This window comes from Adiantum capillus-veneris, chromosome 20, assembly GCF_014529385.1.
Source record: "Adiantum capillus-veneris isolate H3 chromosome 20, ASM1452938v2, whole genome shotgun sequence".
Lineage (NCBI taxonomy): Eukaryota > Viridiplantae > Streptophyta > Polypodiopsida > Polypodiales > Pteridaceae > Adiantum > Adiantum capillus-veneris.
In genome coordinates, this window is record NC_140950.1 from 73,509,910 (window position 1) to 73,535,515 (window position 25,606).

A 25,606-nucleotide genomic window follows, 5' to 3' on the forward strand; every position below is an offset into this window, starting at 1 on the left:
AGCCTCTCACACGCATCTTGGAAGGGGGGGAGATTCACTATATGTACACCATAGATATGCGTTCAAGGACTAGTTATAAAACCCCTTAGCTGTGATTTTTTCACCAATAAATAGGACACTTTCCTAACTCATTCTATAGTTTTTTCTTGAATACCCTTCTGTATTTGAAAATGTAAAATAATATAGAATATAAGAAAATCCCTCCTTTTGAACCCACATGATATGTTTTTTTAAAATTGTAGTGACCCCCTCCCCAAGACATGCATGCAGTCCCATTGCATGTATCTATTTATACTACCTACCTTGACTTCCCAGAGCACAAAATTGATTGTCTTATTGTTAGCTCCATTGAGAAAGGCCACCACACTTGGAGCGTTATGGAGGTTCTAGCCATCACGTTACAATTTCTCTTGTGTGATGTCCCTCTTCATTACTGTGCCAACACCATGTTTAAAGATATCGTGCTCATGTCATCTCAATAGTAGTAAAATTGAAGATTTTGGCAACAAAGAAACATTGAGTGTCTTGCTTTAGATTGTGATGCGGCACAGGTAATACCCAGTGGTGCTTCACGTTCCATTCACTGCCTTTCACCTTCTCATTGTGGATCGAGTAGAAAAGGGTGTTGCATAAACAACGTGTCATGGGTCTTATCATCCAAAATATAGAAATGGGTGGTCTTATGAATCTCACCCGCCACTTAGCACACAAAAGAGATTTGAATAGGTTTGGTTACCTAGCTTGATCTCATTTTGCACCTTGAATGCATTATTTTTGAAAGGTTCACTGCAAAACCCACAATTTCATCTGGAAAGTTCCACAAATATTCATTTTAATCGATCTACTTGCCTCTTTCTCTTGTAGCATAGAGAATTAACATGTCTATTAGTGCAAATATGGCAACCGCAAAGCGCATGACCATCCATGTTATCTAATAATTTCCTTTTACACATTTGATTGAAGGTTTTCTTAGAGTCCACGGGTTGCATACAATATTCACAATTGCAAGTCTTGTGATCTTTAAAATTGCGCATAGATATCAAAGAGTATGAGGCAGATATTTATGTCCGGATGTGGTTGCTAAAATCTCAGATGAAATTGCTTTTGTAAACAAAAGAATGAACATCACACATGCAGGTAGACAATACTTCAAGCACACATTGCTTTAAGCACTATGAAGCACTGAAAGGTAGTGGAGAAAATTATAGAGCACTTGGAGAAGTAGCTGAAAGCACTGAAAACAACATTGAAGCATTAAGAAGCAGTACGAAGCACTCAAAAGTAGCCGTAAGTACTCCGAGGCACTCTAAAGCACTTTGAAGCGCTGCGAAGCACTTTGAGACATTTTGAATAAATTCAAAGCACTCGAAATGATTGTAAACCACCTATGAGGCACTCCAAAGCACTTGGAAGAATTTTGAAGAACTATTAAACAATGTTACACACTCTTAGGCACCATGTAGAAGCGCTGTGGAGCTGGAGGAAGCACTGTGGAGCACTTCAAAGCACTATATATGAAGCATTTCAAAGTAGTTGGAAGCACTATGAAGAACAAATCAGAAGTTTTGAATGCTCAGACTGGCATCTGCTTAATGAAGGCCCCCCCACCACTATATTCATATAAGGTCGGAAAACAATTTGAAACTCATTCTCTCCCCCGACTTATTGTTCCCTAAACTTGACTAGCTCTCTTTGAAGCCTCGAACAAAGTGATGTCGGAGACACCTCTTTGTGGAACCACCACTTGACCATCCTTCATTCTAGCTTAGGAGATGTGTTGGGGGGTAGTGAGGTGCAAGAAACACGCCACAGTGACATTGTTGAAAGAGTGTGCGGTCTGCAGGCCCTGTGGAAATAAGGGAGCTACCGCACGGACTTCTTTGCGCACGTGATCTACCCCTGATATGTTGGGAAATCGCCTACGCGTAATTATTTTACCCCATCGCTAGGAGGAAATGACTTTTACCCCATCTCTAGGAGGAATAAATTTGAGTTTCCGACAGTGGGTGAGGGCATCTGCAAGTTCTTAGCCTCTGGAGTCTGGACCCAATATATATATATATATATATAAAAGCTGTCGCGTGTAATTTCTTGTGTGAAAAGTTAAAACATTGTCTTTCTGCAAAATGAAGAGACAGCGTTTGATGGAGGGCGAGGCGCAGCAACTGCAAAACATAACAACGGCCACTTCACCACCGAGAATAATAACTGCAGTGCTCCCACATTCGACCTCATCCTCACTGCAGGTCATGACCATATCTTCCTGTCTGAAGATCTTCTAGTCTACGAGTTGCTTCGCCTGCGTGCAGTTCATCCCTCCTTCACCCAGGCCATTGCAACACTCTTCGGCCCAAGCCTTAATCCTCAGCCCAAGCCGTAAAATATTATACTCTTGCATTTGCAGTTTATTACAGATAAGTCCAGTCCAGGTTATTAACGCTAACTCTCTCTCTCTCTTCATGCGTTTCTCTCAAAGATATATATGCTGGCAGGCCCATATTGTACCTGCCCTGGTTTTACTGCATGGTTGATACTGCAACCCAAGGTACCCTCCGTCGTCCTCAATATGACACCATAGCATTTGACGTAGGCTGCAATACATGGCACTGTAAAGAATGAGGATGCAAGAGAGCTACACAAGACAAGCACAAAGCACACAGAGATGGAAAGCTTCTTCTTCTTCTTCACAGAAAAGAGAGTACAAAATGACTAAGTGCTAAAGCTGAAAAGTAGCACATATGTACATGCGGTCACTAAGTGTGAACTCGCTAGAAGCGTACTAGGCTGGCACTATAAGTGTAGTCCAGCTGTAGAATCACTGGTAGAGATCCTCCGTGTCGGTCACCTAACGCGCCAGTGAGTAAATGCCGTAAGCGGCCAAGACCCGTAGTGGATGCCAGCTCAAGGTGTAGAGCTCGACATCTCAACACTCCCCCTCGAGCTCTGCATGTCGCAGAGTCCAAGCATAGTCCGGAAACGTCGAAGCTTCTCAGCTCCGAGGGCCTTGGTAAAGATATCCGCTATCTGCTCCTCTGTGCTGACGTAGACCAAGTCGATGTCGCCCGCCAACACTCGCTCTCGAACGTAGTGGTAATGGACCTCTATGTGTTTGGTCCTAGCATGGAACACTGGGTTCCTAGCCAACTGCATGCTGCTGAGGTTGTCACAATGAATGAAAATCTGCTGGTCCACCTGCACTCCCAAGTCCTCAAGTAATGTACGTAGCCAAGCTACCTCGCACGCCGCAACTGCTGCACCTCTGTACTCGGCCTCTGTGCTCGATAAAGCAACCGTAGGCTGCTTTTTGCTACTCCAAGTAACAGCAGCACTCCCAAAAGAGAACATGAAGCCACTCGTAGATCTCCTATCAACAATGCTACCTACCCAATCTGCATCTGTATACACATACAATGCTAATGGTGCATCTGCTGCATAGAACAATGCGTAGTCAAGAGTCCCTTGCACATACCTAAGTGTGCGTCGTACTCCATCCAAATGTGGCTTCCTCGGAAGCTGCATGAACTGACTCTCCAAGCCTACTGTGTAGCTCAAGTCTGGCCTTGTGATAGTCAAGTAGATTAGACTACCCACCATCTTCCTGTACATATTGACATCCTCAACAACATCACCCTTCTCTGCACTCAGCTTTGCATTCACATCCAAGGGAATGGAAATCGGCTTACAATCAGCCATACCATACTTTGACAACATGTCCAAAGCATATTGTCTCTGTGACAGCCATACACCCTCTGGAGTCCTGATCACCTCAATGCCAAGAAAGTAGCGCAACTCGCCTAAATCTTTCATTTCAAACTCCTGTTTGAGAAGACCCTTCACATGGTCAATCTCCATAGCATTGTCACCAACAATAATAAGGTCATCTACATATATGGTAATGACCACAATCCCCACATCACTCTCACGTACATAGAGTGAATGATCAGCATGAGCTCTCCTAAAACCAATACTGACAAGATACTTGGCAATCCTGTCATACCATGCTCTAGAGCCCTGCTTCAAACCATACAAAGCTTTGAGAAGTCTGCATACATAATCTGGGTAACCTGGATCGACATAACCAGGTGGCTGATCCATATACACTTCCTCTTGCAACTCACCATTCAAGAAGGCATTCTTTACATCCATTTGATGCATAATCCATCCTCTAGATGCAGCCACTGTTATGACAGCTCTCACAGTCGTCATCTTTGCCACTGGAGCAAAGGTCTCCTCATAGTCTATGCCATACGTCTGTGCATAACCCTTTGCAACCAGCCTTGCCTTGTGACGCTCAATGTTACCATCAGCCTTATGCTTGGTTTTATACACCCATTTACAGCCAATAGCTTTCTTGCCACTTGGCAATGGCACCAACTCCCATGTGTCATTTGCTTCCAATGCAGCCATCTCTTCATTCATTGCATCATCCCAATGCACATTTCCAACTGCATCCTCAAAACATGTGGGCTCCACATCCTGTATCACCTTAGCCATGTAGGCTTGGTGATGCGCTAGATACCCATCATAAGTCAATTTCTGAACTGGATTTCTGACTCTATTAGATCTGCGCGGTCTTGGGTCACTCCTTTGCCCCCTAGCATCTTCTTGTACTTTCCTTACACCAGGTGTCCTGACAGCCGGAATTCCAAATTCCTCATCAAGACTTTGTTCAGAACCATCTGAATCCATGTCTACATGTGAAAAACCTGATGATGCATCAACCATAAAGGGAGGTTCATCAACCTTTTCCTTTCCTTTTCGTGATACATTCCCTGTACCTGTTGGTGGAGTAACCTGCGTACGTAGTCTACCATTCCATGGTTTCTCAACAGAGCCACGAGAAGAGGACTCTTATGGTCCACTCAAAACCTGTGACTGTGGCCTCACATTTTGTACAACCACATCATCTTTTACATCAGCCCCAATAGTGCCATGTGCATTACTGTACCAGCTGCTCATCTCATCAAAGACTACATCTCTGCTCACTCGTAATTCTCGTGTAGTAGGATTGTAGCACCTGTACCCCTTTTGTTCAAGGGAATATCCCACAAGAATACATTTCTCTGCTTTAGGATCCAATTTCCTACGCAACTCATCTGGTACATGCACGTAAGCTATGCAGCCAAACACTTTCAAGTGTGCCAAATCAAGCTTTGTACCTGTAAACTTTTCCTCAGGTGTTACATCATGCACCGCAGCTGTAGGTGTCCTGTTCATAATGTACACAGCTGTATTTACAGCTTCAGCCCAGAAATGATGAGGCATGTTCTTCTCATTCATCAATGCACGTGCAACCTCTGCAATGTGCCTGTTTTTCCTTTCTGCGACCCCATTCTGCTGTGGAGTATATCTGCATGTAAACTGCCTGTGTATACCATGCATTCGCAGAAAATCTGAAAAATCATTGGAGAAGTACTCTCCCCCTCCATCTGACCTCAATGTCTTGATTTGCATATCTGTCTCCTTCTCAATCATGACTTTGAAGTCTTGAAAGTGACCAAACACTTCACTTTTGTTACGCATGAAGTAGACCCATACTTTTCTTGTATGGTCATCAATGAAAGAGACATAATACCTGCAACCATGTATACTTGCAGTATCGGTTGGACCCCAAACATCTGTGTGCACCACCTCAAGTGGCCTTTTACATACATTGCGCTCATGTGGAAATGAGCCCTTTGACTGTTTTCCAAACTGGCATGCTGCACACACTTTATGCATACCATCCACCTTGAATTTGGGCAAACCTTTTACAATCTGTTTTGATTGCATGCTGCGCAATCTCTGCTCATTGACATGGCCAATGCGTTTGTGCCAAATGTCAACATCAGCCACAACACCTGTGCCCTGTGCAAATAATGCAGCTTTTACCTCAGGCATGTCTACATTCAGCGTAAACATTCTGCCCACACATTTGCCCTCTGTGATCAGCTTACAGCCATTCTGGAAATCTTCTACATAACAGCCATTTGGATTGAAGCGAACCTGCAAACCTTGCTCAACCATTTGTCCAACAGAAACAAGATTCTTTGTAATGTTTGGGACATGAAGTACATCTGCTAAGTACTTTGATTTCCCACTCTTCGTATTTAGAGGTATGTCCCCTACATGAGCAATGGGGTGAGCTGTGTCATCTCCTGTCTGCACATAGCCTGACACATCTGGTTTGCGCATATCTCTAAACCACTCTCCACGAGACGTCATGTGATTAGAGGCACCTGAATCCACATACCAAACATCATCTTGGGTGGAATTCTCTGCAGTCATTGTATTCATTACATGCTGCATAACAAACATGCGCTCGTTTTTGTTGTCATCTGCATCTCTGCTAGTAGATGCATAGTTGCCCTGTTCTCTCTTTCTACTTGCTTTTCCCTTTGGACAGTCACGTGACATGTGACCTCTTTCACCACAAGTCCAACATTCTCTACTATCTGGAGTATGTTGCTGTCTGCTTGATCCTGCACCATGACCTCTTTGCCTCCCCCTGCCTTGAGACTGGTTTCCCCTACCACCTGTATTGTTTTGATTTGATTGACCTTCCAGAAATTGGCCCCTGCAACCCCTTGGGCCTCGACCACGACCTCTACCTCTACCTCTGTTGGAGTTAGAATAGAAGGCCTGTTCAGAATTATTTATGCCATGAGAAGAAGATGTGTCAAGGTTCTTCTCCTCAAGAATAAGCATAGAAATCAAATCTTGGAACACGGGGATGTCGTCTCTTGTATTCATGGAAGACCTAAAATGTACATACTCATCTCCTAGACCATCCAAGCATGCACGGACAATGTCATCGTCTTCCACTGAGACTTTAATAGATCCAAAAGCCTCAATGATACTCTTGATCTTCAAGGCATAATCATTGATTGAGAGGTTGTTCCTCTTAACCTGATTTAGCTCCGACTTTAGTTGAAGCTTCCTGGCCTTGGTGTTCACCTCGAACACTCTGCCTAAGTTTCTCCATGCAATGGCGGGGGTTTCAGCATCCTGTAGATAGCCCATCATGCCATCTGTGATGCTCATAGAAAGCCAATACATCACTTTGCTCTGGCCTTGTTGCGAGTCCCTCAAAGCTTTCCTTTGTTCTGCTGTAGCATTTGCCTCGGGAATCTCTGGTTCCTTTTCATTGTCTCCTTCTACATAGTCCCAATAACCTTTTCCTTTTAGGAAATTTGTTATTCTGAACTTCCATGCAGGGTAGTTATTTTTCTCAAGCTTCTCAGTAACAATCTGACTGAAACCGTCAGACATCTTGAAGCACTAAGACAAAATAGCTGCAATCTGAAAAAACCTGCAAATCTGCTGAACCTGCTATCGTGGTTCCTGTAACGCTTTCTACACTCAACGAGTGTCCACAATCAAGCGTTTCACAACCACTGTACTTGTACAGTAAATCTCTGTATACTGCACTTTGGAGACCTGTTCAGAAACTTGTGCATCTGGTCGTGGATTGCGAACGAAGGGATGGTGATGCTCTTGCTCTCTAAGCCTCTCTTGCCTGCACCAGGCTCTGATACCATGTAAAGAATGAGGATGCAAGAGAGCTACACAAGACAAGCACAAAGCACACAGAGATGGAAAGCTTCTTCTTCTTCTTCACAGAAAAGAGAGTACAAAATGACTAAGTGCTAAAGCTGAAAAGTAGCACATATGTACATGCGGTCACTAAGTGTGAACTCGCTAGAAGCGTACTAGGCTGGCACTATAAGTGTAGTCCAGCTGTAGAATCACTGGCAGAGATCCTCCGTGTCGGTCACCTAACGCGCCAGTGAGTAAATGCCGTAAGCGGCCAAGACCCGTAGTGGATGCCAGCTCAAGGTGTAGAGCTTGACATCTCAACAGGCACTGGTTACCACACCCGGCACATCGCTCCTTGAACAAAGATTTGCATCCCTGTCGTGTCCAGCCCATCTGCAGTTTGGGGAGTTTGGTCTGCTGGGAGTACATTCTTGATCATAGGCCATTTACAAGTGTCCACTTTTTAATCCTCAGCAACCCCTTTACCGGTGACAAGGTGACTTTGCCACTCTCTACAAGGAGGTACGTTATGCGTGGATTTGGAGGTGAATTGCGCTTGGAACAAAGTAATGAGACTGGTCGTATTAGCATCATTCGTGTATCACCTCGGGAACCTGCGCACAGATCGATACACGCCTACTGACCCAATGTGCCAGCAATTGGTGCTCCAAGGCCGTTGCATACAGAGTGTACTAGAGACATCCATACCGTTGCACAATAACATTCCCCATGTCTGCTACTACCATCAAGGCACACTTGAAACCTTTTATCACATGCACCATCACATCTTGCCGGAGTTGTCTTTGTATGAAGGATCACATTGGCGCCAAGTGTGCATGCCCGACGACTTTACTAATTCACAGAAAAGCATGCTAGATGCCAGGTATGAAGTGCTTCAAGTGGATGCCGAAATCCTGCTTTTGGTATTTAAGAGAAATCCAACGTGCAAGAAAAGTCGAGTTTTTGTGTACAAGTACGACTTTGAGCATGGAAGGTGGTTGCGTGTCTTTGACGACTATACTCTCATAGTCTCTATCCCTTATTGGAGAAACTCAGAGTGCAAAGACTTGCATGATGTTGCACGAGCTAACATCCTGGTGCTCTCTATCGGCGATCAAATAATCCTTTGCAACCTTGTTTCAAATACTTGGAGGTCGTTGCCCCCTTGCTACAACCCTACATGCAACTGGAGTAAGAATTCCTATTGTCAAGGTGGCATGTGCTCTAGATCCTACATGCAGAATAGAGCAGGTGGCATGTGCAAAAGAGAACATTCAATGGAACAAATCCAAGTTTGAAATTTCTCCGATAGGAGAGAATAAATTAAGATTAAGTAATTTTGTTTGAATATGATAACAATGAGAGTAGGGTTAGTGTAGATGTTTATGTGCTCCTTTTAGTGTATATGTAACATATCTCATTGGATATTAAAAGTATCGATTTTATCAAAATTGTCGACCAAATATTCATCCCAATCTTGAACATTTAAAACTTGCAACCCAAGTAATGTTTATCAGTAGATGTATCCAATGTTGTAATCATATTTAGAAATAGATTTTGGTCCAGTCTATATGTCTAGTTGCTAACTGAATTAAACATGGTAAGTGATGTACGTATTAGTTAAGTACGTTGAGTTTTTTGGACAAATGACTTGGTTGTATGCACATATATTACAAGAAAATATTGTGCCTTGGTTAAACTAATTATATAGTGTTTATCTATGGCCTTCAAGATTATTGACAAGATAAACTAAAAATAATAGGTATCTCTCATGTTGAAGATTCGCCGGCCGCACTTCAAATAAGCGTTTCTACATCCAATCTTCCCAATGTTGAGACCTAGAGATTAGGAGGGGGGAAAAAACGTCCTAATGATAGATAAAAAATGGACATCTCCATTTTTCTATGAGGCATTTGTAATTAAGCTAAGACAAGATAAGATAAGATAACCAAAAATATGGAAAGATAGGTTATATGAGATCATAACGTTCCTCGAAATAGAGAGAAATCTAGATGGAGTTTTCACAACAAAAAGAGCTGAAATTTTAGCCCGAAAGATCGTCCATGATCGAAAAACAAACGTCTATATTTTTCCTTGAGAGTCTTTTTGGGATCAAAGAATAGAACTCAAAGAAAAGAAGTTCCCAATGCCACACAATAATTGCATGGGCTTTTTCTTTGGACAATACTCTCTCTAGTGGAGAGATTTAAAATATATAAGAAAAATACATCCTTACAAACAATCGATGCTCAGAATGAGCCATGGAAACCAAGAATTATTGGGGGATCCATTGGCTAACAACGGAACTACCATGCCACTACCATAATAAGAGAGAATATAGATCTAAAGAAAACACCCACAAGGAATTAGAGGAGAGTATATTAATGCAATATGGGGGGAGCTTCACAACTCCATCACCAAAAAAAGGAGTCTCCACCTGCACACTAATGTCTCCCCCTTTGAACGGAGTTAGCTGTGCGAGGAGTTGCAGCCACCAATAGGAATCCGAAATTGGGTTTCTAAGGAGAGCCGTGTATCTTGGCAGACGATGGTGCAACTAAAAATTTCTAGAGCTAGCAATGGATCTAAGCCAAGTCAAGGTTGTATATAGGTGCATATATGCCAAAGCACAATAGCAAGTATGAGGGGTCAGTACAGCGAAGGGTATCAAGAGTTGCATGGTTTTTTGGATTTGGAAGTTTTATTTTGCGTTGGAGGTAATATAAGCGATAATAGGCACGGCAATGGTGTGTCATCGATATACGTGTGGCAAGCGGATATATATTCGCTACTTGTTGGGCATCCCATCGTTGCAATAGCTCCAATGACAAAAAAATTATCAATCCAGAGGGATGAGCTACCCGGCTAGGACATGGAAACACTCACACGGTTAGTGAGCTAATCGTGGTAACACAAATGGTTAACTCTACGAGGTGAGCTTCTCGGCCTATGGACGAGCTAAGCCGCAATGAAGGTCAATCTCCATATCCACTTCTCTTCACCTCTAATCAACCCAATCACACATACTACGATTGCAAGACGCACACAACACTAATCCTATCACAGTAATCGCAAGCACACACACATAGATCTATCGAGCACCACACTCCAATGAAACCTACATGCACACACTAGCAAAAGAGGGAAATCACACAAGATTAGAGAGAGATTAACCACTAATTAGTGTAGATCTAGCTAATCTAAGCATCATAGACAATCATAAGAAGCATGAGAGAGGCATAGGAAGAGAGAATGAATCATTGATTAGTGTTAATCAAATCTCATGAGCAAGGAGAAGCTCAAGGACTCCATAGCCATACACCTCAAGAGCTCTCACCAAAGAGTGCTCTCAACAAATGACTTGAGAACCCTAATTTCTTTTACACACTGCCTTATATACCTAGGTTAAAAATATGCAATGTCCAGGCACCCAAGGCCTTTAGCGCTCACCACTTACTGAATCTGCAACCTAAGCACAATAAGTGACCTATTCTTTACAACTTGGAACTCCCATTGAACCCGTAACACATTAGAAATATTACAATGGTTTCAAATAATTCGGGAATTTACAATACGTGACCATTTTGGGAAAATGTGAAAAATGTGTAATTCTAATCTTTGCTGCTTCTTCGTATTCATCCTTGATTTGCATCTGTGCGTCTTTTGTTAACTGATGTTGACTCAAGTAACATTCCCCCCTTCCTATTTTAGTGCCCGTTCTCGGGCACTGTTGAAAAGTGTCCATGGAGGCTGTGGAAGGTTTTGATTGATTGTTGATGGATGGATCTTCATTTTGTCGTTAGATTTTTTGATGAGGTTCAATTTGCTACAACATCTTCATTGGTTTGAGTAGTCAATTTTGAGAGATGATGTTGCATTTGTCCGTTGTAATAGCATCATGATGAGGTTGATGTTTATTTATGAAAAATATGTACAAGGGAATTAGAATGATGAGGTTCTAAATTAGGGTATAATACCTGGATGACCAAAGAAAAAAAAACCAGTGGAAAAAAAGCGCCTTTGGGATACGTGCATCATTGGAGTACTTATTAGCATGGGAAATATTAATAAAGTACTGAAGGGATTATTTGCTGATAGATATGGAATTAAAAAGGCTGCAAATGTGAGAGGGTAGCATGATGGAACATTGGTTTGCCTGTTGTAGTCCACTCAAGGTGCATAGGTGGAAGCAAAAAAGAGTGTCTAATGCATATGTCCAGTGATGGGACATCCTATTTATGCAGCACATAAATGCATGGGAAATAATATGCTGTGCAAGAAAGATTTTGATGGGTAATTTAGAAAGATGGTGTAGCTATAAAAGCATATGGAATGGATTTGCAAGCTCGCACCCCTTTAAGAATGGTTTTCATTGACGAAGATATGTGCTCTCATCTTACTGTGCACTATGCGTGAGTGTTGGACTCCACGACACTCCACCGATTGTAAGTTAATAGACTTTGACTCTTATGATCATCTCATCCAGCATGAGCAACATGACTTTATATATTCTCAACTCTTCCATCTTGACCGTAAGCTTAATAACTACGACTCTCAGCACATAGTTTAATATGATTTGAAGCTTTGGGACTAATGCTTTGCTCATTTTATGGCTTAGCAGCTTGACTCTGACTATGCCAAAGAGTGTTTCTTGCACCCTGGTGACTTGACTTTTTACATTCTTGTGCTTACTAAAAACATTTCGTCATGTAAAAGTAAGCTTGAATCCTCAAAAAGAGGATTAGTGAAGGACCAAGCTGGCATTGAAGGTTTCTTTTTCTGTACATGTTTTATCTTCTTCGAATATGCATTTGTGTTGGTTGGGTCGTCCTTCTTTGACTGTGAAGACTCCATTACCTGTTTGATTCTCCAATTAGGCCTATTGATAGGAGTCTTTGATGTTGTCGTATGCCTCTGCTGGCTGTCAGCATCTGGCTTTTGACTAGGAGCATTGGAAGACTTAGGAACCCAAATCTTTTGAGGACCTTTGTAACTCCTTTTTTGACTTTGCTTCACTCTAGGTCTTGTTGAGTTCTTGAGATCTTCATGCAGATCTGGTGTAGTTGCAATTGACTTGTGATTGACTGGTAGCCAAATCTTTGTATATCCTCTGTAGAATCCTTGTCCAAGAGGAACATTCTTTGAGATCCATCCTGGTTCTGTATCCTCTTGTGAGTCGTGGTAGACTTTAGCATCTTTCAATGTGGTTCTGTTGTATACCTACTTCTTAGGTATCCTAGGATATTGTTGAAGTTGATACCTCAGGTGGGCCTTCTTTCTTGGGAGGATCTTGAAGTTACTTCATATGCTCTAACCTACGGTTTTGGTACCCATATGTGTCAGTTACCTCTATAGTACTCTTGTTCCTTTAAGCTCCAATGTGATGCTATCCATCCCATGTGTTTGTCTTTCTCTGTTGATTTCTTGTCTTTAATCCAAACCGGATCATTGACTTTGACTAAACTACTCGGAACAAACACCTTCTTGATTATCTTTTGCTTTCTTGAGTACTTTGGCTGAAATATCTTTGCTCTTCTAGGTGGCTCCTTAGAGGTTACCATTGGGTCAGCAATTGACTTAAAGTTTTGAAATCCTGTCTTGCTTGAAGAAGCTGATCTATAAGGGTTCTTTGATGTAGAGGCATATGTTGTCACAACTTCTTTGCTAGTTGGTGGAAGCTCCACTTTAGCTTTACCTTTGTCTGCTGATTTGACTGGCACTATCTGATTGATCTTTGGGCTTCCTATTTCTTCTTGATTGTCTGCAACCCCGTTCTTCTTAACTTTTGGCTTTGGTGGCATTATCTGCTCAATAGCTATTGTGGTTGCTCTTTGTTCTGTTTGATCTCCACTTCTTATTGCCTGATTTTCTTTAAGCTCTTTTGAAGTTTGGTCTGATGGAGATGAATCATCTTCCATAAGATCTTCTTTGATATAAGTCTCCATTTTAACTGTGCTCGAGGACTTTGTGCTGTCGTCCGCGGGTGACCAGTCTTGGGTCTTCATTATTTGATGCCTGTGATGACTCCGCCATGTTTGAATTCTATATTTTTGACATCTTCTGAGCCATTGGCATTCCTAATATGATGTCTTCTGGCATATCTTTTGTTGTGATCACATATAATTGAGTTGTAATGACCTGTGAACTTACCTCAATGGTGGTGGAGATGATTCCCCAACATTCTGCTTGTTTGTTTCCAGATATGCCCACAAATTCAGGAGCATCTTCCAACTGTGGTTGGCCACATATTTTCCAAGTGCGAAAAGACATGAGGTTCTTGTCTAACTGAAACTCTACCTTTACTTCTCTTGACAGCTTTTCTTCGTGTTCACCAATGATGTTGTACTTGATCTTCTCAGGATTCGTATCTGAATTGACTGCTTCGTTGTGGCAGTGTCCTTTGGTTGAGCTTTATCTGCATTTGCTTTGCTTTGATTACCTGATTTCGTTGATGTTGGCTCCATTGACTATGATACTGCACTTTTTTGCAATTGCTGAGCATTGTCCTCTTGCATTTGAGTAACCTTTGACCTTAAAAGATCCATTGTACTTTCTAACAAAATATGTCTCTTTGGAGGAGATTTTGATGGTGACCTTTGTGTAGATTTCTAGACTTTAGGTTTCGTTGACTTTGCCTTTTCTATCACCTGTTCTGGCAGCTTGAGACTTTGCACCATCTTTAGATAGTCTTTGATTTCAGTCGGGCCATTTGTAGGGGATTGTACAAGGTCATGATCTTGCTAATATTCGTTACGATGTGCATCTTGATATGCATATGTGAGCTTGATCACATGTAACTGTTTGAACACTATTGGACTTGTCGGCTTTTGACTTTGACTTGTGGAGATCAGTTGAAACTTTTGTCCTTGATGATCTTCATAGAAGCATTTATCTGTAGACTCTGATGGAATCAGGGTCAATTGAAAACTTCCTACAACCATATGATCTTTCAATGGTTTCTGTTTTGAAGAGGTATGTTGGCTAGAAGCTCTAGGGCTTCTAACTGCTGTAGCATTTTCTAGTGCCTGAGCTGAGCTTGATGAATGTGCAGCTCCCCCCTTCCTAGGGTGATCACATAGCGTGCTTCATTGTAAGAGTTCAGAATTGTTTGGCTCTGATTTAGTCTCACCTTTTGGGACTGCGAAGGTACACTTTGGGTAGCGTTGTTAACGTTTATCATTTGTAACCCTTCTACATAGTTTTCTATGTATCTTCGTGAAACATGACAAACTATTCCCCAAGTCAAGCTGTAGATAGTATTATCTTTGCCCTGATATTGTCTATCCCCTGGGTCTCCTATGATATGAGCTTTTGTGGTTTCAGAACCCAAGGCGTCATAGATGCTAGACTCTCGTCTATATCTACGATTGTTTTGGTCAAAATATATGCTTGTTTGGTCAACATCGAAGTTTGATTTTCGATAGAGGAGAGTTTGGCTCTAAACAGATTTCTAGGTTCACCTAGGTAATATCCGTCAGCTCTAGAGAGGATGGGCTATAATAGATTCTTTCCTCTGAAATGAACCATCCTTTTTGATGTATCACTGGACGTACTTCTATGAGCTGGTATGTGGGTCGTTTAAACACTGGTTGATACTTTTCGTACAGTTTTCCTTTTTGGTCTACATAGTGTGCATATGAATGATGTGTACCATACAATGCTAACATCATTTTGTTTGATATGTCCCTTAGACTTGTGAATGATTGCACACTTGTGGAAATGGATGCAGAATCATTTGCAAATTTAATAGTTTTTTCACCCTTCGGTGATATCTCAACACCTTTACTAAATTCATGCAAGAATTTTTTGTTCAAAGAATCAATTTTAAGCTTTTCAAGTGCCTGTGCATTTTTATGCTCATTTTGAACTTACAATGCTTTAACTCATGCTTCTAATGGTAATGCAAAATCATTTGATTACACTAAAAGTGACGAGTTAAATGCACTTACATCGAGATTCTCATTTCCAATTTGCTTTGTACCTTTCTTGTTGGTATTTGATGTATCCCTGTTGTCTGGATTTCTTGGACAATCTTCAGTAAAATATCCACCTTTTCTTCCACATTCTGAGCAATACCGCATGATTGGTGGTATTTCATTTGGTTCTATCATGTCAAGCTCTAGCTGAGAAGCTTCTTTTTTTGTGCTTGCCAAAATGTTGGCATCTTCTTTCAGAGCACTGAGCATCAAGCAGTAGATTGCTCCATCTTTACCTTTTTACCGTCTTTGGCACGGTTCTCCAATTAGACTGTCTTCTATTGGTTGATCTGTTGGATCTTGTAATTCTTGCTCTCGATTATAGGTTTGACCACTGTAATCCATGTACAATGACCCTGATTGCATATGCACCAAATGGATGCTTTGCGGACTTGTGCAAATTTCTGGATAACCATTTGGGTCACTTCTTTGCACTTCTATCTGCACTTCATCTTTAAGCTTGCAATACCTGGCTCCACTGAAGTCAGTGAACATCTGGGAGTTCTCTGAGTCTGGCTTTAGTCTGCTCAATAGGATCTTGGCTCCTGTGGTGTTTTTATTGCTCATAAGACACCTATGACCTTCTATATCTGTGTACAAAAATTTATTCCCATTGTATCCATAAAGTTGTAGAATCTGCTTCATTGCAGTTTTGCTTGTGCTGCCACTACTACTGGCTTGCTCTGTTGTACTTGAACTCACAGCTCGATTTGAGTCCATGTTGGCTCAATCTGTAAAAACTATCTCCCTAGTAGATGCTATTGTTGATTAGCAAAATTTTTGCTGCTCGTACTAGCCTAATCTGCAATCACATGTGAGTTGTGCCACTATTCGTCCGATTAGAAGCTCAATTTGCAATGCAATTGCTTGCACTTGCCAATTTTGATTTGCACAATGACTTTTAGTCCCTGGCGTTCTTTGTCTGAACTGTGGGAACAATGTCTAGATCTGTGCTAGAAGTGTGATGACCTCAGCTCAAATGATCACCAAAACTATTTTCGCACTTCTCGATTTTTTTTTCTACTGATTTTCTGTTGTTTCTGCCTTTTTCGTTGTTTGCTCGCTGTGAGATTTTCCCGGTGTTTCTATATTTTCTTTTTTTTTTGGGTTTTTCTGGCACTTTCTGGCTTTTCTGGCTCTAAAATTGGTCACTTTGTTAAAGTCGTAGCCAAATGTAGATCTAGTAACCAAATCGAGCTCTAATCACGCGTTAGTGTGCTAAGAATAGCCAAAAGCGACCAAATTGAGATCTCGCATGTGAACACGCTCTAAATATCTAAATAAGGTCAATATCAAGGCCAAAACAAATCTCTATCCCAAGTCGAGGTCAAATATGGTCAATCGTCAGACTCTACGGTCAAATCAAGCCAGAATGCAATATTGCGCGTGAAACAGCTTTAAAACGTGTAATCTGAAAAATCGTAGACCCAAAATCAAAATCCGCGTCAAACAAGGTCTGTGTGTGTGATCTGGCTCGAATTTGCTAAAAACAGCTCAAATCGACAAAATCGGATAATTTCGGATGAAATCTGACTCTCGAAGCTCTAAATGCGTCTATTCGTGTTTAAATGCATGTGAACGGGACGTGTGCGGATGTTTGATGCATGTGCAATGTAATGAAGAGAAACAAAACAAAGAAAAACAAACAAAAACAAACAAAACAAAAAATTTTATTTTTTGACTTTTTGTTTTTGTTTTTTTGTTTTCTTGGTTTCTTGTGTGTGCGCCAGAGAGAGAAAAGTGTGTGTGTGTATGTTTGTTTGTGACTTTGTGAGTTTGTTTGTTTGTGTGTTGACTTTCTTGTCTATTCTTCTTTTGTTTGTTTGTTTGTGACTTTGTGAGTTTGTTTGTTTGTGTGTTGACTTTCTTGTCTTTGCAATTGGTGCTCCAAGGCCGTTGCATACAGAATGTAATAGAGACATCCATACCGTTGGTGCAGCTAAAGTTGGTCCGAGCTAGGAGATGGTCAATGCTAGGTAGAGGTAGCATGTGAGTGCAGTGCAGAAGGCTAGGGCAGGTACCAAAGCCCTAGGCAGCCAAAGGATAGCGGAAGTGTATGCTCGAAACGATTTTTTTAGGCCAAAGGTGTGCTGCAAAGAGCCAGGCAGGTTGGTGGTCGACATGTGGATTTTATGTCCTAGAATGTGGTCTTTAGTGTGCTTTCCAGGCTAGTCTAGACAACTCGTCAAACGGAGCCCCGATGTTCTAGATATTGCAGTTCAAAGTTGAAGTGTGTAGCAAATCCCCGACGGACAGGGCAGTTGGGGACAGGTGGCCCAGGCTGATGTCAGTGTATACATGTGTAGTGCTCGAGTTGTGGAGCATGCCTGTCTTCTCGGAATGCGAATCGGAGCTCTGGATAACAAGATATGATCAATTGAAGATTTTCAGGAGGTCGGGTCTGAGCCCACTTGGCCGCATTGGAAGATGTGCCATCTGGCATTTTTTGGGCCTCGCCAAGGTTCTAGAGAGTAGCATGCATCATGCGGGTCAAGCAGAAGTTGACGGCTCGTGATTTTGAGCCCTGAGCATCGAGTTACAGTGTGGAGAAAAAGCGGAGCATTGGACGGTTGAATGCTTGCATATACATTTCCCTTTTTTGGCGGCCTCCAACGGCGGACTCAGAAAAGTCAAAGGGTTGCCAGGTTTGCATCGCACTGGCCCGATATAGTGAAGGTCCGGCATGGTTTCGCGACACGACAATTGGGTAAAAGAGCCGGGAATGGTAGGGCATCCGATGCAAGCAAAAGAGGTGTTTTTGGTTTAAAAAATGAGGGGATTTTAGGGGTTTTTGGAGGCTTCTCACGGGCAGCTGCCACGTGGCGCTCACAAAACCCACATGCGCAGGCGGCAGTTCGAGTGGCGGGCTATAAGGGCAGGGGCGTCAAGCCCATATGGTGTATGAGGAGGTGTGGAGAGCTCTTGGGAGCTCGTGGCCATGGCGCAAACCCTGATGGCGTTGTGCAGGGCGAAAGGCCGGCGGTTTTGGCGAGTGTGGCGGGGGTGTAGGTGGCGCGCCCGTGGCGGAGGAGGGTGTGGTGGTGCCGGTTGGCGGTGATGACGTGGCAGCCCCAGTGAGGGATGGTCACACGGCCCTAGGGGCACCTAAATTTTGAGGAGAAGGAGGAGGGCAATAGCGATATCGCTATTGCCTCCCCCCCTCAGGTAAGGGGAAGTTCCCACAGTAGGCGGGCAAGGTCAGAGAGAGAGAGAGGGAGAGTCGGAAGCTCGAGGGTAGTCAAGTGGGCAAGGCCAAGTGGCCGGACAAAGAAGGACAAACCAAGGTGCAAAGCCAAGCCAAGCCAAATGCAAGGCCAAAAGAGGAGCCGGACAAGTGGACTTAAAATCAAAATTTGAGTAGTGCAAGGCTAAGCCCAGAGAGGGTAAAAATTGAAGGATAAAACTAAAACATAAAAATGCCAAGGGCAATAGCGACGTCGCTAATACCCCCCCCCCCCCCCCCCAAAGAGCAAAAGAGAAAAGGAGAGCAGATGAAAAAAGGCGGTGCCTCCCCTCCCAAGAGATACCAAAAAAAGGTGCCTAGTTTTTGTGCTGTTTTGAAGCCATGCAAGAGGAGCTCACTGACAGAGGGGTGTGCCTGTCAAGCCCTTTGCATTTTTCATGTGTAAATGTCCATGGTGATGGAAGTGTGAGTCTGTACAAGTGTTTTTGATGAGTGCAATTGAGTCATTGTTGCCTCCCTTGCTGTGGTTTCCCCTTCCCCCCTTCTCTTTCTCCAGCTTTCATGGTTCTCTCCGGTGCCGACTGTGTGGAAGTGTGTGCCCCCCCGGACCGATGGTGTTTTGAGTGAGAGAGTGAGATTGAGTGGCTGTGAGCGTGTGTAAGGGTGGAGACAAGCAGTGGTAGTAGGTGTATCCTGTGTGGTGGTTTTGTGGAGTGTGTGAGCAGTGGCGATCGAGCAGGCGGTGGTCTGCTAGTGTGAGTTGTGTGTTTGAAGGTGTTTTCGGAGAGGATAGGGGTGATGTGAATACCCTGAGCTATAGAGAGGCCCGTTTGTGTTCCCCCTCCACCGTTGCACAATAACATTCCCCATGTCTGTTACTACCATCAAGGCACACTTGCAACCGTTTATCACATGCACCATCACATCTTGCCGGAGTTTTCTCTGTATGAAGGATCACATTGGCGCCAAGTGTGCATGCCCGACGACTTTACCAATTCACAGAAAAGCATGCTAGATGCCAGGTATGAAGTGCTTCAAATGGATGCCGGAATCCTGCTTTTGGTATTTAAGAGAAATCCAACGTGCAAGAAAAGTCGAGTTTTTGTGTACAAGTACGACTTTGAGCATGGAAGGTGGTTGCATGTCTTTGACGACTATACTCTCATAGTCTCTATCCCTTATTGGTTAAACTCAGAGTACATAGACTTGCATGCTGTTGCGCGAGCTAACATCCTACCGCTCTCTATCGGCGATCAAATAATCCTTTGCAACCTTGTTTCAAATACTTGGAGGTCGTTGCCCCCTTGCTACAACCCTACGAATGGAGCAAGAATTCCTATTGTCAAGGTGGCATGTGCTCTAGATCCTACATACAGAATAGAGCCGGTGTGCAAAAGAATCTTCAAAGGAGTAAAGCCCATTATTAATTTCAACCTTAAAGTTGTTTTTGTTTGGTACTAGCTGCTATTGCTCTTGCAAGTATTTTGATATACTAGCCCTTCATACTATCATACTATCATGCTGGGTCTTTTTCACTAGTTTTCATTAATTAAACGCGTAGATTCTCTTCACTCAGATAGCCTAAAGTTTGCCTTGGAGCTTGACTCTTGTTCTTACGTTCGACCCCGTCTCTCCCCCTGGCCTGCAGGTCGCGACGACAAGCAAGAAAGGGCCTGCTGCTCGCGATGACAATGCCATGCAGCAAACCATACAGTCTATGGTTGACAATCCCCTGCAGCAAACCACACTCTACGCAGCATGGATAGACAGAAGCTGCCTATCGGCTCGGGATCTTCCTGTTGCGTTCATGGAGCTGCCGGCCTGTCCATTAGCTGTGCGATGCCCTGTGTATGGATCCCTCATCCTCGTCTCTGTCTCTTTATGCTTGCAGACGCCCTATGCATGCGGTCCCTCATCCCTAGTGCAGACGGGGCCTCGCTGTACACAATCGAGAGAGAGAGAGAGAGAGAGAGAGAGAGAGAGAGAGAGAGAGAGAGAGAGAGAGAGAGAGAGAGAGAGAGAGAGAGAGAGAGAGAGAGAGAGAGAGAGAGAGAGAGAGAGCGAGCCCTTGACTACGTGATGGCCCAAGAGAGAGAGGCGTTCATTGCGCCAACACGTCCACTGGTAGAGAGAGAGAGAAAGAGAGAGAGAGAGATATCTGCATCTCCCTTCATCATGCGTCGACTGGTACAGAGAGAGAGAGATATCTGCATCTGCAACCTCCACGCACGACTCGCTGCACCATTCACCTCATGCTTCTCGCCCCTGCGATAGCTGCAATTCTCTCCCATTGACCCCCATGCCAAAAATCTACCCCCTCTCGTACCCTCTCTCCTCCACGTGCCAATTTTTCTTTTTTTGCTTGCTAGAGATGAGAGCATCTCACTCAGATTCCTATTAATTGTCCTGCTTCCCAAAATTAGAGCGACATATTAGCCTTTCATACTAATAAGGCCTATCTACAATGTAAGGGTTAATTTTGTCCTTGTGGTTTGCCTTGCTAAAGTGACATGCCTTGTTCATGCATAAAAGAGAACATTCAATGGAACAGATCCAAGTTTGAAATTTCTCTGATAGGAGAGAATAAATTAAGTAATGTTGTTTGAATATGATAACAATGAGGAATGTAAATGAGTAGGGTTAGTGTAGATGTTTATGTGCTCCTTTTAGCGATAGATATTAGGAGTATGGATTTTATAAAATTGTCGACCAAATATCTAAAACTTGCAACCGAGGTAATGTTTATCAATAGATGTATCGAATGTTGTAATCATATTTAGAAAATAGATTTTGGTCGAGGCTATATGTCTAGTTGCTAACTGAATTAAAGATGGTAAGTGATGTACGTACTAGTTAAGTATACTGATTTTTTTGGACAAATGACTTGGTTGTATCCATATATATTACAAAAAAATATTGTGCCCTGGATAAACTAATAATATAGTGTTTATCTATGGCTAGAGGGAAAACAGATTCAACAAAAAGAGCTAAAACTTGAGCCCAAAAGATCGTCCATGATAAAAAAACAAAAGTCTATATTTTTCTTTGAGAGTCTTTTTGGGATCAAAGAATGGGACTCAAAAAAAAAAGTTGCCAATGCCACACAAAAATTGCATGGGATTTTTTTATATACAATACTATCTCTAGTGGAGAGAGTTAAAATATATAAGAAAAAGACATCCTTACAAAAAATCCATGCTCAGAATGAGCCATGGAAACCAAAATGTCCAAAAAAAATTATTTGGTGATCCATTGGCTAAAAAGGGAGCTACCATGCCACTACCATAAATTTTGGGCATGGAAACCAAAATGTCCAAGAAGAATTATTGGGTGATCCATTGGCTAAAAAGGGAGCTACCATGCCACTACCATAATACGAGAGAACCTAAATCTAAAGACAACATCCACAAGGAATTAGAAGAGAGTATACCAACGCAGTATGGGGGGAGCTTCAAATCTCCATCACCAAACTTAGGATCTTTCCAATGATGTGTTGGTTGATAGCGTTTTGACAAAGCATCTATGTACTTCACCGGGTTGTCCACTTTGGACAAGAGAGGAAAAGTCAAACTTTCTTATATGGCCCCTTTTAGAGTCCAATTGTTTGATGGGCTACCAAGGGATAACATGCACCACTTGACTACATAGTATGACAGAGGGAGTCGTGAGAAGATCCCATTTATCTTCCTTCTTATAGAAGAGAAGCTCAAAAAGACTAGATCCTGAGTAAAACAAATTCTTCACAATACGGCATTTAAAACCATAGTCAATTTTGCTAGCAATTACTGCTAAATCCAAAAGTTTACCATTGAAAAACAAGACAACAACTCTTTCAAGGACGACAAACAATTGAGACCAGACCACTCATAAGTTAATGGTGACTTTATGTTTACCAAAAATATCAAGTTCAGGTGTCAAGGCACCCTCGAGAATATTGGCCATGACATTGGGGTCAAAATCCTCTGAGCCTTTCCTAGCATGACTGACCGTTGTGTGTGGATCCAATTGGAATGTCAGGGGAAGGAAAGCCATGCTCAATGAGTCAAGTATGGGCCTGGTTCGATGAGGGAGTTGTGAAGGGTATCCTTGGTGAAGAAGAGTTTCCTCTCAGCTCGTGCATGCTTCGCCTAAGCGAATATGGTGCCATAGAGTTAACCCTAGGAAGCCATATCCACAATCTCTCTCTCTCTCTCTCTCTCTCTCTCTCTGTCTCTCTCTCTCTCTCTCCCCCCCAGCTGCAACCACATGCACTGGTTGCATCACTTTAACAAGTTACCATCTCGCTCATTTTATCTCTATGTATCGACTAGCATCATATATCTCTCTCTTCCATATTTGCTATACACACATGCACCCACTTGCACATCCAATTCCTAACTCTTTCTCACTTTATATTTACCACTAAGCATTCCTTCTCCCTAGCTCTTTCCCTCACACTATTAGAGTATCTCTCTCTCCCTCTCATCTTTGAGTGTCCACTAATTACCCCTTTCCATCAAAACATTTAAAACCTCTTGTTTATTCATCAATCTTTAGTAATAAGTAACCCAAACTTCATTTTCTCCCTCCCTCTCCTCTCGAGCCAACTCTCAACCATTGGTGCAGTCAAAGTGTCTCAACCATAGAAAATGGCACAAGCTGGTATGTGTAGGCTAGCAAGTGCATGGCAAAGGGCTACAGCAAGTACAAAGATCCTGGGTAGGCAAGTAGACAAGTGGCAATGGTGATGTATGCATTATGTAGTTTTTTAGACCAAAAGGACTCTATGAATGGCTTGGTAGGGTGACATGTGAAGGAGGTTCAAACTGCTGGTTTCTGGCTTGGATATGTAGAGCTTAAAGTGGTGAAGGAGTAGGTTCATATTTCTTGTCAAACGCAACTACAAAGTGCAAGATAGTAAGGTTTGAGCCCACGATTTCAGAGCCAGTTTGAAGTGACGGATGTGTAGTTCTTGAATTATGGAGCCTGTCGATCTTTTTAGATCCGAAATCTGAGCCCTGGATGACAAGTTACGGAGCTATAAAGTTTTGCAAGAGGCCGAGTTTGTGCCCAATTTCCCGCTTCGAAAGGCATGTTTTCATAGGTTTTTGGAAGCTTGATGAGGTTTGAGAAGGTAGAGGAGAACATACGGAGCTGACAAGGGAGAAGTGGCATGTCAATTGGAGCTACAGTTGGTGAGATACGACCTAATGAAGTTTGAATCATTTATTGAACAAGGGAAATGGGCAACCTTCTTCCATTTTGAGCTACTCGGTTCAAGCCCATTAGGGAGTCCTGATATGGCGAGATCTATGGGAATTATAGCCAGTGGCCAAGTTTACCAATCGGACTTTACAGATCAAAAATCCAATCACTTGGCAAAAGTTTATAGGGCCTTGAAAGCAAGGGCAAAATCATTTTTTTGATGTCTTTTTGGAAGATTTTGGAAGCGTTTAAGGCTCAACTCACGAGCGAGTGTAACGTGGAAGGTTTAGAGAACCCACATGTGGGGTTTTGGGAACTGGAGTTTGGGGTATATTGGCTACAATAGGCACCCCCATATGGCAATGTTTTGACGATGGAGCTCTCCTTGACAGTCCTACTCTGGCGGCCTTCTGGCACCCGTGGGCGGTGAGTTGGTGGTTTTGATGGTTGACGGTGGTGTGTTGGTGGCCCTTAGAGGCAACGTGCACTCGTGTATGTTGTTGATGTGGCAGCCAATGGGGCCCTAATATCACGTGTCTACTGGCAAACCTTTTTGAGGATAAAGGGTAAGAGCATCAATGGTGCCATCAATGCCCCCCTCAAGGGAGATGTCATGTGCTGATGGAGGAAGGGGAGATCTCGTGGCCCCATAGGGTGCCATTGACATGCACTAGGAGAGCAAGTGGTGGACTGGGCGGCTAAGTGGCAGTTCATGAGCCAATAAAAGGTAATGCTTATGGATGTTGTCGATGCTTATGTTGATAGATGCGGAGAAGTTGTAGATAATGTTGTTGCTGATATATGGACGTGCCAAGAGTTGGTACAATGCTTTGAAGAGAAGTGATTGAAGTTCATGGCAAAAATTGTAGAGGTAGTTTCTCAAGAATTTTTGAGAAGTGATCACTCCGGTAGAGGCTGATGCGAGATTGAAGGCGGTGTTCCATGATGTAGATTTTTCAAATTTCTTTGATCAATTTGAAGCCTTTGGAGGAAGTTCGAGGTTGCCACTAGGGTCTAAGGGAATTATTTTTTGAAGTTGTCAAAGTTTCTTGAGTGCTCGCATCCAAGGATTAGGGATAAGGTGGAGGACGGTGCTGATACCTATGAAGATATGGTCTATCTAGCCAAGATGAAGAGTCAAGAAGTGAAGCAGAAGTTGGAGTTGGGCTTGTTGAAGCCTGCAGATTATGTGTTTGTTGCAAAGGTAGAAAAGTATTCTATGGTTCACTCAAAGGTGGTGTCAACTGTTCAAAATGCAAAGCAAATTGAGGTAAGGCCAATAATTGATTATGTTCCTTGGAGGTTTTTGGTTTATGAAGAGCATGTGCCAATGATGGATGAGTCGTCTGTCATAAAATTTAATATTTAGCTTTATCCAAATGATTTTCACATGTTAAACTGATCGTTTAATATGGAAAAATAAAAGGGAAACAAGAGCTAGACATAGATATGTGGTTTTAGACCAAGATCAGCACGGGTCAAAAGGAAGATGGTTACATCTCGGCAAGGGCTCAAAAGGAGATGGTCTATTGAAGAGCAATGTGTTAATAATTTAGCTGGTTAGCTCCATTAAAAACCTCCAAAGATTAGTGTTACAAGTCCTTAGACCTAGGACCTTAGAATTAGGCAAGCTAGGCATGTGCTTGAGGTGTTCAAGTAAAAAATGAGCCCTAATTAGGAGCATGAGAGAGAACACTCTCTCTCTCTCTCTCTCTCTCTCTCACACACACACACACACACACAC

The 25,606-nt window shown here is 42.7% G+C and overlaps 1 pseudogene; it reads left to right on the plus strand.

Annotated features, from left to right (window-relative positions):
- Positions 1 to 2,126: 2,126 nt before the first annotated feature.
- Positions 2,127 to 25,231, plus strand: LOC147432739 (uncharacterized; annotated as a pseudogene).
- Positions 25,232 to 25,606: the final 375 nt, after the last annotated feature.